The 14,894-nt window shown below is 45.7% G+C and overlaps 1 long non-coding RNA gene across 1 annotated transcript; it reads left to right on the top strand.

Annotated features, from left to right (window-relative positions):
• The first annotated feature begins 2,993 nt into the window (after positions 1 to 2,993).
• LOC311510629 lies at positions 2,994 to 4,373 on the top strand. The gene is made up of 3 exons (XR_014709115.1): positions 2,994 to 3,080; positions 3,898 to 3,924; positions 4,250 to 4,373. It is a non-coding gene; the product is annotated as an uncharacterized lncRNA (long non-coding RNA).
• The last annotated feature ends 10,521 nt before the right edge of the window (positions 4,374 to 14,894 follow it).

Raw genomic sequence — 14,894 nt, 5'->3', positions numbered from 1 at the left:
TTTTATGTAACCATTTGTGTACATTAATTATTCTTGCTGCTTCTCAAATCTCTGATCTTGGTGAATTAAACTCTACTTCTTTTCACTGTCAATGTATCGAAGTGTATGAAATGGAGCAGTGATGCTGAGGTGAAACTGGTAAGGTGGTGTGTAGCAAACCTCTGAATTCTGTGAGTGTCCAGTGGAACAGGGGCTGGACATTCTGGGGATGTCCAGAGGACTAGCGGTTGGAGTGTACTGATTGCTTATCTGTGGAAGGACAGTGGATCCTGGACGGGGTGAGAAGGGTGTGCTTGTGTTTCCTGTGACTGGCAGAGTCAGGAGCTGACACTTGGCAGGTACAGAGAAGGCTTCCTCATGCTAAGGGCAGGTGGCAGTGAGGTCCCTCACAACCCTGGGTACCTTGGGAGGTGTCATAAAGGGTCCATAGCACTTCAGAAAAGGTGCCTGGTCCTTCGTAGTCCAGGGCCCTTTGTTCAAAGTTGACTAGAGCCATCGTCCCGGAAAATCACTCCTCGATGGTCAGATGTCTTGGCTCCATCTCATTCTCCAATTCACTGTCCATCTGGGTTTGGGGACTGAGAGGAATCCTCAGGCAGAGGTTCAAGAACAAGAGGCAGAGGAAGTCTGGGTTGTCAATGTTTATAGTTCTCAATAGGGAAATAATCTTCCCAGGACACCTGAATATTGGAAAGTTTACAACAGAACAAGGAAGCAAAAACCAACCAACCAAACAAAACCCCAAACCCCACAGCAGCCCCCACATTCTTGCAATTAACCATCTGCTTTAACTCTGGTTTTACACGCAGTTCCTAAGAACATCTCTGGAGATGATAGACGACAGTGCCTGGAGCAGCCAGATATCCCTTGAGTTGAGCTGGCAGATGGCCAGCTATGCCAGCCCCTCCAAAGAGAAGGTTTGTTCTCTGTTAAGGTTTAGTTTCTAGTTACTTTCCTCTGAAATTCTGATTGGAGGGCTGCATAAGGCTTCTCTCAAGGTTTCATTATTTGATATTTTATTCTGCGTATAAAATTTGTTTGTACTTATTCCCTGCTCTCTTGCCCCCCTGCCCTTCCAATATTTGCTTGGACAGGCTGCTTGTCTGTACTGTATTGTTGGTTCTCTGGCTGGGCTAGACGATGGGATGTTTCTGCAGCATGGGTGCTTGGACTTGGCTGTCTTGTTCTTTCCTGAGTGTTGCTGAGCTGGGTCTGTACTGACAGGCACGTTGTGTTTCTGATATCCCAGGGCTGGTCTCTTTCTTTCAGAGTTTCCTGTATAAGGCGCTAGGAACGTCCTTAGCAGCTTGTCAGGACCTGGTCCATGTTAAATCACAGATTCATACACTTCTGACGACAGCAGATTATATGGAAGCCCCTGAGAGACAGGTGAGGCCTCTGTCCCTCTCCCCATTTTACCAAGTAATCCCGGAATGCTCCCTGTGGGGCTCAGCTCTGAGTTGGCCTGGGACAGATGCCATTTTGCTTCCTATCCTCTTGATTGCTATTTCACTCAGCGCCCGCTCCCCATGTGTCTCAGGCCTGATTGGCACTTTACACCACTTTGGGTGAAAGGAATGGACTCGTGGGCTCTATCAGACACCTGGTTCGATCCTAACCTGTATTTCTCTTGGGTGACAGGGAGTCGTTTCCATCCTCGCAGTCTGTGCTGCGAGCCACTTGGACCTCACCTTGAAGGCACTTCAGGAGTTTGGGGCTGCAATGAGCCAGGTTAAGATTTCTGGGTTCGTCAGCCGCCTGAAGGTAAAGGAGCCAGGGGGTTCTCTCAAACTTCCTCTCCCTCTAAAGCAGGGGCAGCAGCCCCACGGTAGTGTCTGCTCCGGTCAGCTAGCATTGTCCCCCAGTGTATGCGTTCCACGTGATGCCTGCCGTTAAGCAGACAGGAGCACGATGTGGAGCTGGGGTTCTCTCAAATGATTTTTACCGTCTGATGTCTCATGGCTTGAGCACCCCTCCCATGCACAATGTGTGGGAACTACATCAGTTGCTTGCATGGAAAAGCATTGAAGGTATTTTTAGCTGTTTTTTATTCCAGGTTAGTAGCTGGAAATGAGGAGGTGTTGCAAGCAACATGTGGCTAACCAACCCGCTTTAGGTAGACCACCAGTGGTCTACGGATGACAATTAGGGAACCTCTGATTTAGAGCAGTGGTTCTCAACCTTTCCAGATCAGTGTCCCCCTTTCAGGAGTCTGATTTGTCTTGTGTCCCCCAAATTTCACCTCACTTAAAAACTACTTGCTTACAAAATCAGGCATAAAATTATAAAAGGGTCCTAGCACATTATTCCTGAAAAAAAGACTGCTTATTTTCCCATTTTTGCCCTAGAATTAGAAAATACATCAACTGGAATCTAAATATTGTACCTGCATTTCAGTGGGCAGTATATAGAGTAGTCTAAAGAAGCCATTGTATGAAATTTGAGTTAGTAACTTTGCAAGTGCTTTCTTTGTTGTCTGCTGTAAAACTAGGCAAATATCTAGATGAGTTGATATACCCCCTGGAAGACCCCTGCAGACCCTCAGGGGTACAGAAGTCCCCCTGGTTGAACACCACTGATCTAGAGGATAGGGCAGGAGACTAGGCCTCTGGGCTCCCATTGCTGGCTCTGCCATTTACTCACTGTGCAGCCTTAGGCAAGACATTTAGCGCCTGATCTTGTACCCACCAGTGTCAATGACTAAGCTCCCGTGTACTCCACTGCTGTCGGTTCAGCCTTTTTCGGCTCTCTGGGCCAGAGTTACCCAGTGGGAATGATGGCGATGGGGCGGCGAGTTCTATGGGCTCATGGTGCCCGGGCTCCAGCAGTATTCAAGGCTCGGGGGCCCAGCTCCACCAATGTTTGATTCATTCCAAGGCCAAATGAATCAGAAGAACTTGTCTCTAGTGATGTTTCCTATTGTCTAGGATTACCACCATGGGACAAGAGGCAAGACTCGCCGCACCCTGATGCTGACATACAGCAATGTGGCTGTCCATGCTCCAAAAGAGCAGCTTCTCTCCCGAGTAGAGGCAGACATCACAAGGAACATCATTCACCATTACAGAACCAGTTGTCAGGTAAGAGCCTTTGCATGATAACTGTGAGGGGCATTACCCTGAAGTTATAGAATTGCCTCTGAGTTTATAGAGAGAGGGCTTGTATTTTCTAAAACTCTCCTTTGAGCAATAATTTGTCATATAACTGAAATTTAAAACTGTAATGGATGGAGCGTGAGCTGTCACATGTTGTATCACTTTTGTTGCTCTTCTTTGTGTTTTCTCTAGTTTTTCTATAGTCTTCTGAAATTCTGTCGAGCACAGCTGCACAGTAATTCACATGGAGTCACACTCAGGCTATTCAGAATAACACTCTAACTCCCCTAATATGTATGTGTATCTAGCTCTATCTTTTTCTAGCCAAGAGAGAATGGTGCTAACTTGTATTTAGTTTCTTTGCTGTCACTCTGTTTCTTGGACTCACTACTTCCCTTCCCTCTTCTCTGTCGTCTTGTTTGTCTGTGTGCTCGTTATTTCTGTTCCCTAGGTGTCTGACTGCTGGTACTGACTCTCCTCTCAGTGCAACCTCGCCACGTCACTTTGCCATTCAATTCTGCCCTGTCTAAGTGAGAATCTCATTTAGCCTTTGTCAAAAAAGTTGATCACAGTTGAACCAAACGGATATCTTCCAGAAGTTCACAAATGCAAATATTCCATAGGATGGCCCCTGATCTTGACCTCTGCAAAACACCCCCTCTGGATACATTTCCTGCCTTTTGGAAGATTTAACAATCATGATTTCTCTCTGCTCCATATTCACCAGCCAGGCCATTTTGAGGATGTGTGTTATGTGGGACTATAGACATTGCTAATAGCTGTTTTGCATTTTGTTTTTCAGGTGCTGGGCATTGCTCTTACAAACAAGGTAAATTCTAAATAATCTGCCCTCAGCTCTTCCCTTTTCTATCCACAAGTTGCTTGTTTAAATTGCACAGAGCTTGATTTCCTTGCCACATCAAGCAGGAGTCCTGGCTGCTCTGGTGTAAGTGGCCCTGGATTTCTTTCATGAACCTGGCTTTTCTCTTTTTCTGAGGTGGGTGCAGAGCCAGGGTCCTCTGCCTTCTGGGGTCTGTGGACACCTCTCTCCTCTCCTGTGGCTAGATTTAATTCCTGATCTTTATCTTCTGGACTCTGGTTCTTCTCTCCGTTTCTCATCCACATCCTCTTGTTTCTCCTTCTGGATTATGTAGGACATGCACCTAAAATTAACCCTCATCCAGAATGTCACGGAGATTAGCTGTGCCATTTTGGAGACCAGAGACTCCCAGGAGTTCGAATTCTCTTACAAACTGGAGCTCCTTGGCTACATGCTGGTGAGTGATGAGGAGCTTTGAGGACTGAAGTACAAAGGAGTTTGTTGTAATGTCATCAGACTGGGTTTCCAGGTAGATGTTGTTTTATCCATTGGCTGTGACTGTACCACTGCAGTCTCATGAGCTACCTGCACGGCACCCAGAATGCTGCTGGGTCCACTCTGAGCTTGGCAGGGATGCCGACCTATTGTGGGCTGTAAGTGGCAGGAATGGCTTGTGTCTGGGGAGTTATCTTTCTGTCCTCCGTATAGCCTGCAGATGGCCCTACGGTCCATTTCTGAGGCAGAGAGCCTGCCGAGCACGGTGTCTGTTTATTACAGACCTGGCATATGGCCCTGTTTCAGGGTGTGAGAGGAAAGCCTCTCTGCCTTTCAAATCCATTTCCCATTTTTTTTAATTTCTCTATTCGTGCATTTCAGGACTTCATTAAAAAGGAACCACTCGATTCCCTGGCATCTCCAGTTCGCTACAAGGCAATTCTTGCCATTAGACATCTGAGGTAGGCTATTTTCTGCCATATTTCCTGGCACTGTGACGTCGTCTTTGTTAGTTCATGAGTGCTAGGTTGGGAGCAGTTTGATGCCTGCCGGGTTTGGCTCACATGCTGCTCACCAGCAGAACTTTAGTTCTTGAGGGTTTGTATGTGTCCATTTGGAGGTTTGTGCTTGAAAGACACAAACTTGGAGGTTGTGGGGCATGCAGTCCAATGCAGGAGAGTTCAGATGGGGAGGGAGGTGTCTGGCTTGCTGGCAGGGGGAAGGAAGCTAGTGGGTTTCTCTAAAAAGGGGACTTGAAGCTTTAGCTTTACTTCTCAATGAGCCAATACTTAATAGAGGTGCAAAGAGGTGCTCAGCTGCAAAGTGAAGGGTTGTTTGCATTTAGGGTTTTAGATTGAGACAATCTCCAGTCATTGGACCCATTTCTTTTACTTGGAGCTGGTACTGAGTCTAATGCATGACTTTTCTCTCTCTCTCTTTCTTCTGCCAGCAAACTCAAACCATCTTTGACCTTGAAGGAAAACCGTGAGCTCCTTCATCAGTGTTTCAAAAGTTTGTTTCCCCTCCCTCCCCTGGAGAAGATGATGAAAGAGACAGCAAAGGATGCTCTGCCTATACAGGTACGTGACAACAATTCTCCTCAGGCACCATCCACTGTATTTCTGCCCAGCAGGCACTGGGTGATGGAAGTCACACATGGCCTCCCTGGCAAGGTTATGGTTAGCTTTCCCCAGCCCCCAGTCGTCGTTCCCCCCCCCCCACACACACACAAATTATCTGTGCTGAGCCTCACTCCTTCTCTTCTGGTTTCAGTCACTGTACGTAGAGTCCTTGGAAGCCCTTGGCAAACTAATGAAGACTTTGCTGGAGGAAGAACCAACCGCACACTGGTTCCAGGAAATGTTTCAAGTGAGTAGACCATTGAACCATGGTGAAGATTGTTTGTTTGTTTGTTTGTTTGTTTGTTGTTGTGTTACTGCAGGGAAGAGTCAGAGATTTAGGGAGTCAAGCTTCAGTTGTGGAGGAATTTTCCACAGTGGAGTGAATTGTCGGGGGGAAAAAGCACCAAATTCTTCCTGGGATAAGCAGGCATGTGCCCCGCTGAAATCCACAGAAGCTATGCCATTTTATGCCAGGGCTGGATTGGGACCAACTTCTTACAATGTAGTTGACACTACTTGGACCGGCAAGAAAATCACCACTGCAGTAGCCAAATCCAAGAGAACCAGTTGAAACTGATCACTTCTTCAAAGAGGAATTCATTCATATTGAGTTAAGCCCTGTGTATGGAAACTCATCCAGAGGAGACTTCCTGTTCCTCAGACATGAACAGAATATCTTGAAGAGCTGGGGAGTTTGATGCACCTTCAGTATAAAAATGAAGTTCTAAAAGGAGCTGGGCTGTGGGGGGGGACTTCTCTGCTCTTCTTCAAATTAATAAAAAGAAACGCTCCTCTCTGTCATTTGGCCACTCAACGTGGGAGAAGTTGCCCAGGAAACAACACAGCAGCAGACATCAAACAGCATGCAATGTGGTAGACAGCTCCCATCAGACAGTCTACAGGAGACATCACGTACACAGGCCCAGGTTCATCTCTCATGTAACTCCTTTGTCTTCAATCACTCAGAGGTGAATCTGGTCCCTGGCACTTCCATTAGACATGTAATTCCTTCGCTCCATGGAGGTCCGGTGCTTTGGAGAGGGATTTTAGTGACAATTAAACCTGTTTAAGAGGAACTTTTGGGAGGGATTTTCTGGTACTAACTCTGTCCATTCCCCTGCTCTACCAACAGCTACCAGAGACATGGCTCCATTCAGAGAAGGAGTGGGAGAGAGAAAGGGCCTTGCAGGCTACCATTCAGCTGCTGACTGCCTATCAAGAGACAGTTCATAGCACAGTGAGTATAGCCTTCCTCTTCCTTGAGCTGACTTCCCTGCTTATATCCGATCTGACACTCAATGCAAATGCATGAAAAAAGCTTCCAGGGCAGCAGCTGGGATCTCAAAGTGACTAAGATCCCTCTGCTTCCATAAGAGAGAGGTTTACACAACAATGCTGTGACCACACTCCGGGCAGACTGCAAGAAGTAGAGGGCAGACAATCCCCCAAACTGATGGCTTATTCTAGAATTACATGCACCAACTCAACAGCAAAAGAGCTTCCACCCTAGTTTACAAAATGCCAAACACGGTCCCTTTTGGCATTCCAGACCTAGGCTCCCATCTAAACAGCCCAGTCTAATATAGTGAGGGGTTACTGAAAACCTGATTCACCATATGTGAGGTTCACCCATCATAAAGGACCAGATGCTTATCCCCAGGTCAAGGTGAATCTCAGGTCTTTCCCAAATAGCATGCTGCCAGCCAATCCTTAATAACGAAATTGAAGATTTCTTCTTAAAAGAAAGAAGAGAGTTACAAATGGTTAAAAGATCAATATCCATACAAGTGACTGTCAATGTTCATAGCTCAGGATCACAACAGTGATGGAATAAACTGCTGGCTTGTACAAGTCTCTCTGGAATCTTCCCAACAGATCGGAATCCAAAGGCAGCTTAGATGTAAAGACTGTTAGTTTTTCCATGCATTTTCCAGGTTCTTTCAAATGGTGATTTGGAAGCTCTCTGTCCTATGGCTTACACTTTCCCTGTTCAAAGTTTCAGCAGACTAAAGATGACAGGATGAGGCCCGAGCCTTCTCTTTTCTAGCTATTCTAGCAGGCTGACAAGCCTACCTCACAAAAATGGTTACAGCAGGACCTTCCCCCGAGAAAGACTAGGCAATGCAGATCGCCTCCTGTACTTTGCTTTGAAGCTAATCTTCTATTTCCTGTGCATACACAGTAAACTAGTTACTCATTCGCATAAGGTGATTAGCTGTTCTTCCATTATAACACAGAGAGTTAAGCTGAAGACAATGTAGAAATTATTAGTTTCCTGCCGTATCTTACATCTTTGATTTTAAGGTTAACTGAACACCTTGCATACATAATGAAGACCTGAAAGGGAATGAGCATCGACAAGCTAATTTGGTTACATTGTGAAACTTCTAACCGCGTATAGATCAACACAGACAAATAGACTTAGCATCTATTGTTCATTTTTGAATGAGTTGAGGATTGCTAGTCTAATCCATCTCTTTGAAATTCACATGCAAGTGAACTGTCTTGATACAGTGGAAGTGCCTCTTGTTAAGTTATTATGGGTCATACCCAGGTTGCCTGGTCTGCCAGTGTCACAAATGCATTCTTGGTTCTTATGCTCCCAGGGTGGTAAAGGAAAATTTCTATTTAACCAGCTAAGAACATAAAACATAAGAATGGCTAACCTGCCTCCCGCAAAAGAATGGTTCATCTGGCCCAGTATCCTGTCTTCTGACTGCATTGTGTGAAGATATGCTTCCTTTAGTTTGTTTTAAACCTGCTGCCTATTAATTTCATTGGGGGACCCCTCAGTCTTGTGTTAGGTGAAGGGCTAAATAACACTTCCTTATTGACTTTCTCTACACCAGTCATGATTTTATAGACCTCTAGCATATTCCCTCTGAGTCGTCTCTTTTCCAAGCTGAAAAGTCGCTCTTTTTTAATCTCCCTTGGATGAGAAGTTATCCCATAGGCCTAATTTTTGTTGCTCTTCTCCGTATTTCTTCCCATTCTAACACATCTTTTTTGAGATGAGATGACCAAAACTGCACGCAGTATTCAAGGTGTGGGGGTCCTGTAGATTCCTATCGTGGCATAATGATATTTGCTGTCTTCTTATCGATCCCTTTCCGAAGGGTTCCTAACATGTTGTTAGCTTTTTTGACTGCATGTTGAGCGGATGCTTTCAGAGAACTGTACACAATGACTCTGAGGTCTCTTTCTTGAGTGATAACAGCTAATTTAGACCCCATCCATTTCTATGTACAATTGGGATTATGTTTTCCAATGTGCATTACCCAGTACAGTACAGGAATCAGGGGCACAATGTTACCAGATGTGCCTGTTACTTTGAGGTAGGCTCATTGATTAGGGTTACTCTTCTTGGGGAGGGTGTCTGTAATTCTATTAATGTGCTGCTTATGTCACTTGTGTGTTCATATGGAGCTCTACTCCTTCCTTCTGCAAGTGCCCTCCCAGTGGAGCTACCCTGCAGGCCCTAGGTTCCCCAGGGCTGGGTTCCTCCAGCCCTAGAACTAGATAAACACGCACGCACGTACGCTCACACTAGCAGAGCAAGTCTGAGCGGACCAGGTCCATCAGCCCTCTCCAGCTGATCCTCTCATATGGCCCTGTACTCAATGGGCTGGGTTAAGCAGCACTTTCAGCTGCTCCCCTCTTATGTGCCCCAAGTTTAACACATCCCTATCCCACTTCCACATTACAATTGTACTGGTAGTAACCCACTTCATGAGCAAACCCCACAGTATTTTTGGGCGCTACCGGGACCTTTAGCTTAGGTAAAAGAAGGGTTGCTGCAGAGTAAATGGGGAAAGTGGAAAATACAGAGTAAAATTTGGAGAGCGAGAGAGAGGGAGAGAGAAGCAACCAGCTGAACCATAAAAGTTATTTATTGAATAATAGTGATAACTACACAAGGAGGGCTAAACAAACATAATGGTTACATTTGAAAGGTTAATACCTGAGGAAGAAAAGAAAACGGAGGGGCGAGGGGGGGGAATCTCATCCACTCCATGAGGCTTGAACTGGGTGGGGTTCCCAGGTAATGGTGGTAGCTCAGGGTCCTGAGTGCTGGAGACAGGCAGAGCCCCCATCACAATCAGTCAGGAGATGGAATCCCTTACTTGGGCATAGGAATCCCCTTACTTGGGCATAGATGGAATCCCCTTACTTGGGCATAGGTAGGGGGTTTTGTAGAGAAAATACAATGGTTCAAGGGAGAACACTAGATTTGTTTATGGGTAAACTAATGGGTTTTCAAGGGTTTTCTTTAGGCTAGACAATAGGAGCTGATCACTCTTGGCTATGGGTGGTGGTTTTTTCCAGGGAGCTCACAAGGCAACTAGGCTGCTTCAGTATTTTAGGATAATAAAGATTTATTACTAGAATTGGTCTGATAATTGCTGAGCTAGGTGTGTGCAGGCATAGGTTCATTAGCATCTGGAGCAGGGATTCCCATGATGCAATGCGTCCCTGCTTTTCTGGTCCCAGAGTTCAGTGCGGTTCTCTGTTCCTCATTCTTCATGCTAATTCCTATCCCATCTTTCATGCAGATGAGGCTAGGGGAGTTGTCTCTGTTCTTCACTCTGTATTCAAATGGAGATGTCTTAATCTTGTCACCCTTCTCAGGAGGGGTGTAGGTGTGTCTCCCAACACCCTTCATTGTTCTCTGCAAGCCTTTTCTCTGATGGGTTTTGGTTCAAACAGAGACTGGTGGGGGCGGAGGCTGTCTTTCATGAGTCAGACAGGCTAGATACTGTGCCCTGGTTCCCCAAAAAACACAGAGCTGACTGGTCTGAACAATAAGGATGGCAAGTGAAGTCTAGTCCAACTGGAGACCATTCATTCTTCGTTCTTTGTTCTTTTTTCATTAGACTCAGGGAACTTTTGATCAGTTTGGATCTCTGATTGGACTAATAGCACCATACAGCTGTGATTCGCTGGCCACGTCCCGTCAGTGGGTGGTTGACAGTATCCGCTGCCTTCTCTGTATACAAGGTGAGGAGACCATTAGCAGGTATAAGGAATTCTTCACCTTCTTTCACTGTTGTAATGTCCATTTGTCTGCCTATCTAGTTCTTTCTGTCCTGTCTGTTGTCGCTTAGATAACAGAATGGTGGGCATCTTGTAAATACCTCATTAGAAGAGTAGATTCTGATGTGTAAAGAGCCTAGCACACTTTTGGGAACTGTACAACTAATAAATGGTCTGCATACAGGTAGATAAGGGCTAAATTCCTTAGGGCTTGTCTACACAGGGACAGTAAGGAAAGTTAATCCAAATGAACTAAAGGTGTACATTTCAAGTGCATGAGGTAAATGGCATTAAAAACATGTGTGGATGCTCTGATTCTGAATTAAAATGGGCCTTATTAATTGTAGTGAATTCCATGAATGAAACTAACCTGAATGAAGGCCACTTTAATTCTAAATAAGTGTGTCCCCACAGGTGTTGAATGAAGTTTAACTAATGCATTTTGAAAATGAATGGGGATTAGCTTTTTTGAATATCGCCATGGAGACAAGCCCTTGGTACTAAACATTTTCATTCTCTTTACCCTGCCACTGGCTGGATTGGAGGGGTTTCCTGGAATAATTCCGTAAACAAAAAGTTCTTCCAGCAGCCCTCTGGCATGAGCATTCCGAGCTACTGGAGTAAGTAGAGGCCATTTTTCCCCTTTGTGAAAGAGTAGGATATTCTTTTCACCTAATGGTTAGATGTTAAGGGATAGAGCTTGGTTATCGTTTAAGGCCATTTCCAATGAGGGTGACCAGACAGCAAATGTGAAACCTCGGGACAGGGGGTGGGGGGTAAGAGGAGTCTATCTAAGAAAAAGACCCCAAAATGGGGACTGTCCCTATAAAATCGGGACCCCTGGTCATCCTATTTCCAATGATTCTTAATCAGTCCTAAAAACAGTGTTGGTGATTCAGAAACAGAATAAGGGACTCCAACCTTTGAATGTACAACATAGTAATCCCAGCATTGTTTAGAAGTGACTGATGATGAGCCTGGGTTTCTTGCCAAAGTTTTTTGTCTATCCCCGTCTCTTTTACAAGGAGAGTTTGGTGGAGGGATTCACCTCTAAACTGGAACCTCTGATCTACCTGCATGAGTTGTACTTTAATAGGGGCTTAGATGTAAATAGTGAGAGCAGAGAGACTACTGAAACCAGACACACACACAAAGCTGCTCCAAGCTGAATACAGTGCTTGTTCAATCCTGGATCATTCACAATAACATACCACTACTGTTAACGTACAGACATTTTAGGGTGTAATCCCGACTCCATTCCAGTCAACAGGAGTTTTGCCATTGACTTCAGTGGGACCAAGATTTTACACTATGCTGATGACAACATAGCACATGGATCCTCGCGTATGAAGATCCATGCAGTAGGGATTCAGTTTCCTTAATCCTTACAGTACTTTTTCTCCTTTTCTCCACTCCAGGCCAGTCCATAAACCTGGGCTCAGCAGAGGAGGAGCTGAGATGTCTCCGTGAAGCACTAAGAGCTCCAGACCCCGAGGCTCTGTTTCAGGCATCTTCCAAAATGGCCAGGGTAACGGACTCAAAAAGCTTGTGCGGATGTGCGAGTGACCGGGCACCGTTCATTTGACATTTGCTCTTTCATGATGCCTTTCCGTACTCGGAGCGAGCTGTGGGAGCGGGGCGTTGGCTGCTAGTAACCAGCAAGATGCTTTTCATAGATGTGTGCTCTGAATGCCACGTAAAAACCAGATTCCACAGAACGTTGCACGCCCATGAAAATGTGCACGCGGATGCACACGCATGTACCTATCCAGCAGGGTCGGCTCTTGTTTTTTCACTGATCCAGAGCAGTGAAGCACAAAAAATAATGAAATAAAAGAGCCCCCATGCCGCCCTAAGATTGGCCGGAACACTGCCCCTTGCAATCTGCCGCCCCAAGCACGAGCTTCCTCGGCGGGTGCCTGGAGCCGGCCCTGCCATCCAGCCATCCAGGAGAAAAACAGTGTTAGTGGAACATCAAGCTGAGAAACCACCCAGGATTCATTCCGTCACCTTGTGGGTTTGCCTTCGCCGATATTTGTGTGCATGCCTCTCTTGACTGCCTTCTATATGCTGTAAAAAGATGCAGTGTATGTAAGAGACTACAAAGAGAAACTTACCTCCTGCCTATCCAGTACAATGTTGTGCTAACTATGCAACAGAGTCTTTGCCTCTAACCTGATATCATTAGTGTAGAATACAAAAATGTAGTCTATAGACTAGAGAGAGAATTGTGATCCCACATGGCGAGCTAGACAGGAGGCTAATTCACCATTTGCTGATGCAGGTATATCTTTTTTTCCATTTTTAAAAGTGCTGGAGCCAAACATCATTGCGGTCTCTCCTGTTTTTGATTTGTTCCCAGGTTGTTAGTGAGTACTTTCCCTCCGAACAGGCCACAGACTTTATTGCAGCCACATTGGGTGGTCTGCTGTCTGCTAGCCCCACCTGTGCCACGGCAGCTGGACTATGGATGAAGATCATCCTGAAGGAGTGTGGAGATGCCATGCTGGACAAGGTAAAACTGGGAACTGGAGAGCTTTTCTACCTAAACTCTAGGCTTTTTGATCTTTGCCCTCATGTGTAAGGAAGAAAAATCTTGCTGTTTCTCCCCCTCGGACATAGAGTCGATTCCATCTCTGTTCCTACCCTAAGATAGGCAATGGCAGAATCAATAGCAGTAGACCGAGATAATCCAAGGGAAAAGGAAGATGGTTGGTTCTTTATTGGTCTAGCTTGTTGCCACAGTATTCAGCCAAGAAAGGCTTGAGAAAACAGACTCTAGGGAAAATACAAGAAGACAGAATGACTGGCACTTGGAGGCCTCCAGGTATTAGGAGGCCTATGGCTAAGGGCTACATGGATTAAAAAGAGCACTGGGCTATTGCCACCCTCTTGCCAGGTTTCTGAGCCTGGCCTCCAGCCCGAGCAGGAACAGCTCCACTTTTAGCCTCATCGTGCAAGCCCCACAGGCCCAGGTTGACCTGAGCTCTGAAACTCACTGCTGTGGGGTTTTTTTGCTGTGTAGACCTACCCTTTAAGAAGAGAAGGAAGGAGGGAGAAAACTCTAGTGTCTTTGGGATCCACTATTTATATGCCTTATTCTGGAGCCCAGTACATCAGGGCTAGATGAAAGGAGCAGTCCACAAATCTTCTAACAAGGCTGGTGAAAGGCCTCAGGACAGGGAACCCTCGCAGCAGAACTGCCATGTTTGCACAGTGTTTTGAAGATGTGAAGGGCTAGGAATGAATATGAGAGGTAGTCACCTGTTCATAGTCCCAGGCATTTACACACTGTCTTTAAAGCACTTGCATATTTCGTGCTTGTGGTTGTTGATGAGCTCTGCATTCTTCGAGGCAAATGGTCAGATTTGGCTGCTTAAATCACACCTGCAAAATCTGGGCAAGCAAAGCTGCCTTTTGTGCATGTGAACTGGTTTACGTAATGCATAGCTGGGCACCACCACATTAAATTACCTGGTATGTCTATGTGTGTGTCAGTGTTAATTTTTACAGCTGTGTGTGGGAACTTTGTGTGGGTTCAAGTTACGCAGACGTATTTGAACATTTGCTTCTTGAAGTGAGGCATTTCTAAAAAAAGCAGCAAATGGCTAAATAAAGGTTTTGATTCTGTAGACTGAATGGAGAGAAAGAAAAAGGGACATTTCTTTCTGGTTTTGTTCCTTCCAGGTGCCAGATATCCTGGCTATACTATATCGCCACATGCCTACTATCCAGGAGGGCAGCTTGAGGCAGTTCCTGGTGGAGGCAGTGTCCATTCTAGCTCACCATCACCAAGAGGCAGTGATCTCCAGCCTCCTCAGCAAACGTCTGCCGATGGACAGGTATATACCGCTACCTATTGCATTCATCTTGGTAAAACATGGATCCCACAGCTTTACTAGGAGATGCAGGGCTTCATTTAAGCCGCAAACAGTTTGGGATCATTCCTAAGGGTTAATAGCCTGGCTCTTTCTGCAGGAAGGTCCAAGAACATGTTAAGGTGGGGTGCGGAGAGAAATTAAGTGTCATTCTGTTTCCATTCATGAATAGCTCCTTTGACATCCTAAAGATCTATCTTTACTGGTATAACTGGAGTGTATTGTTGGAAACATCTACCTCTCTAGATGCCTGAATTGAGCTCACTCTGGAAATGAGCAGTGGCTGTTGGTTTCCTGGTAGCATGACAGCTTCAGGTGCAAATCCCTGGCTGATTGCAAAGACTAGGGCCAATATTATCATCAGACCTCTGCTTGGTATCAGTGAGGGTGTGGCTGCTAGAGCAGAGTTGCCATCCTTGGTACTTAAAAGTGGACTGGAAGCAGATCCATC

This window comes from Lepidochelys olivacea (genome assembly GCF_965140295.1).
Source record: "Lepidochelys olivacea isolate rLepOli2 genome assembly, chromosome: 20".
Lineage (NCBI taxonomy): Eukaryota > Metazoa > Chordata > Testudines > Cheloniidae > Lepidochelys > Lepidochelys olivacea.
The sequence above is the reverse complement of the archived record's forward strand: the minus strand, read 5'-3'. Positions and strand labels throughout refer to the sequence as shown.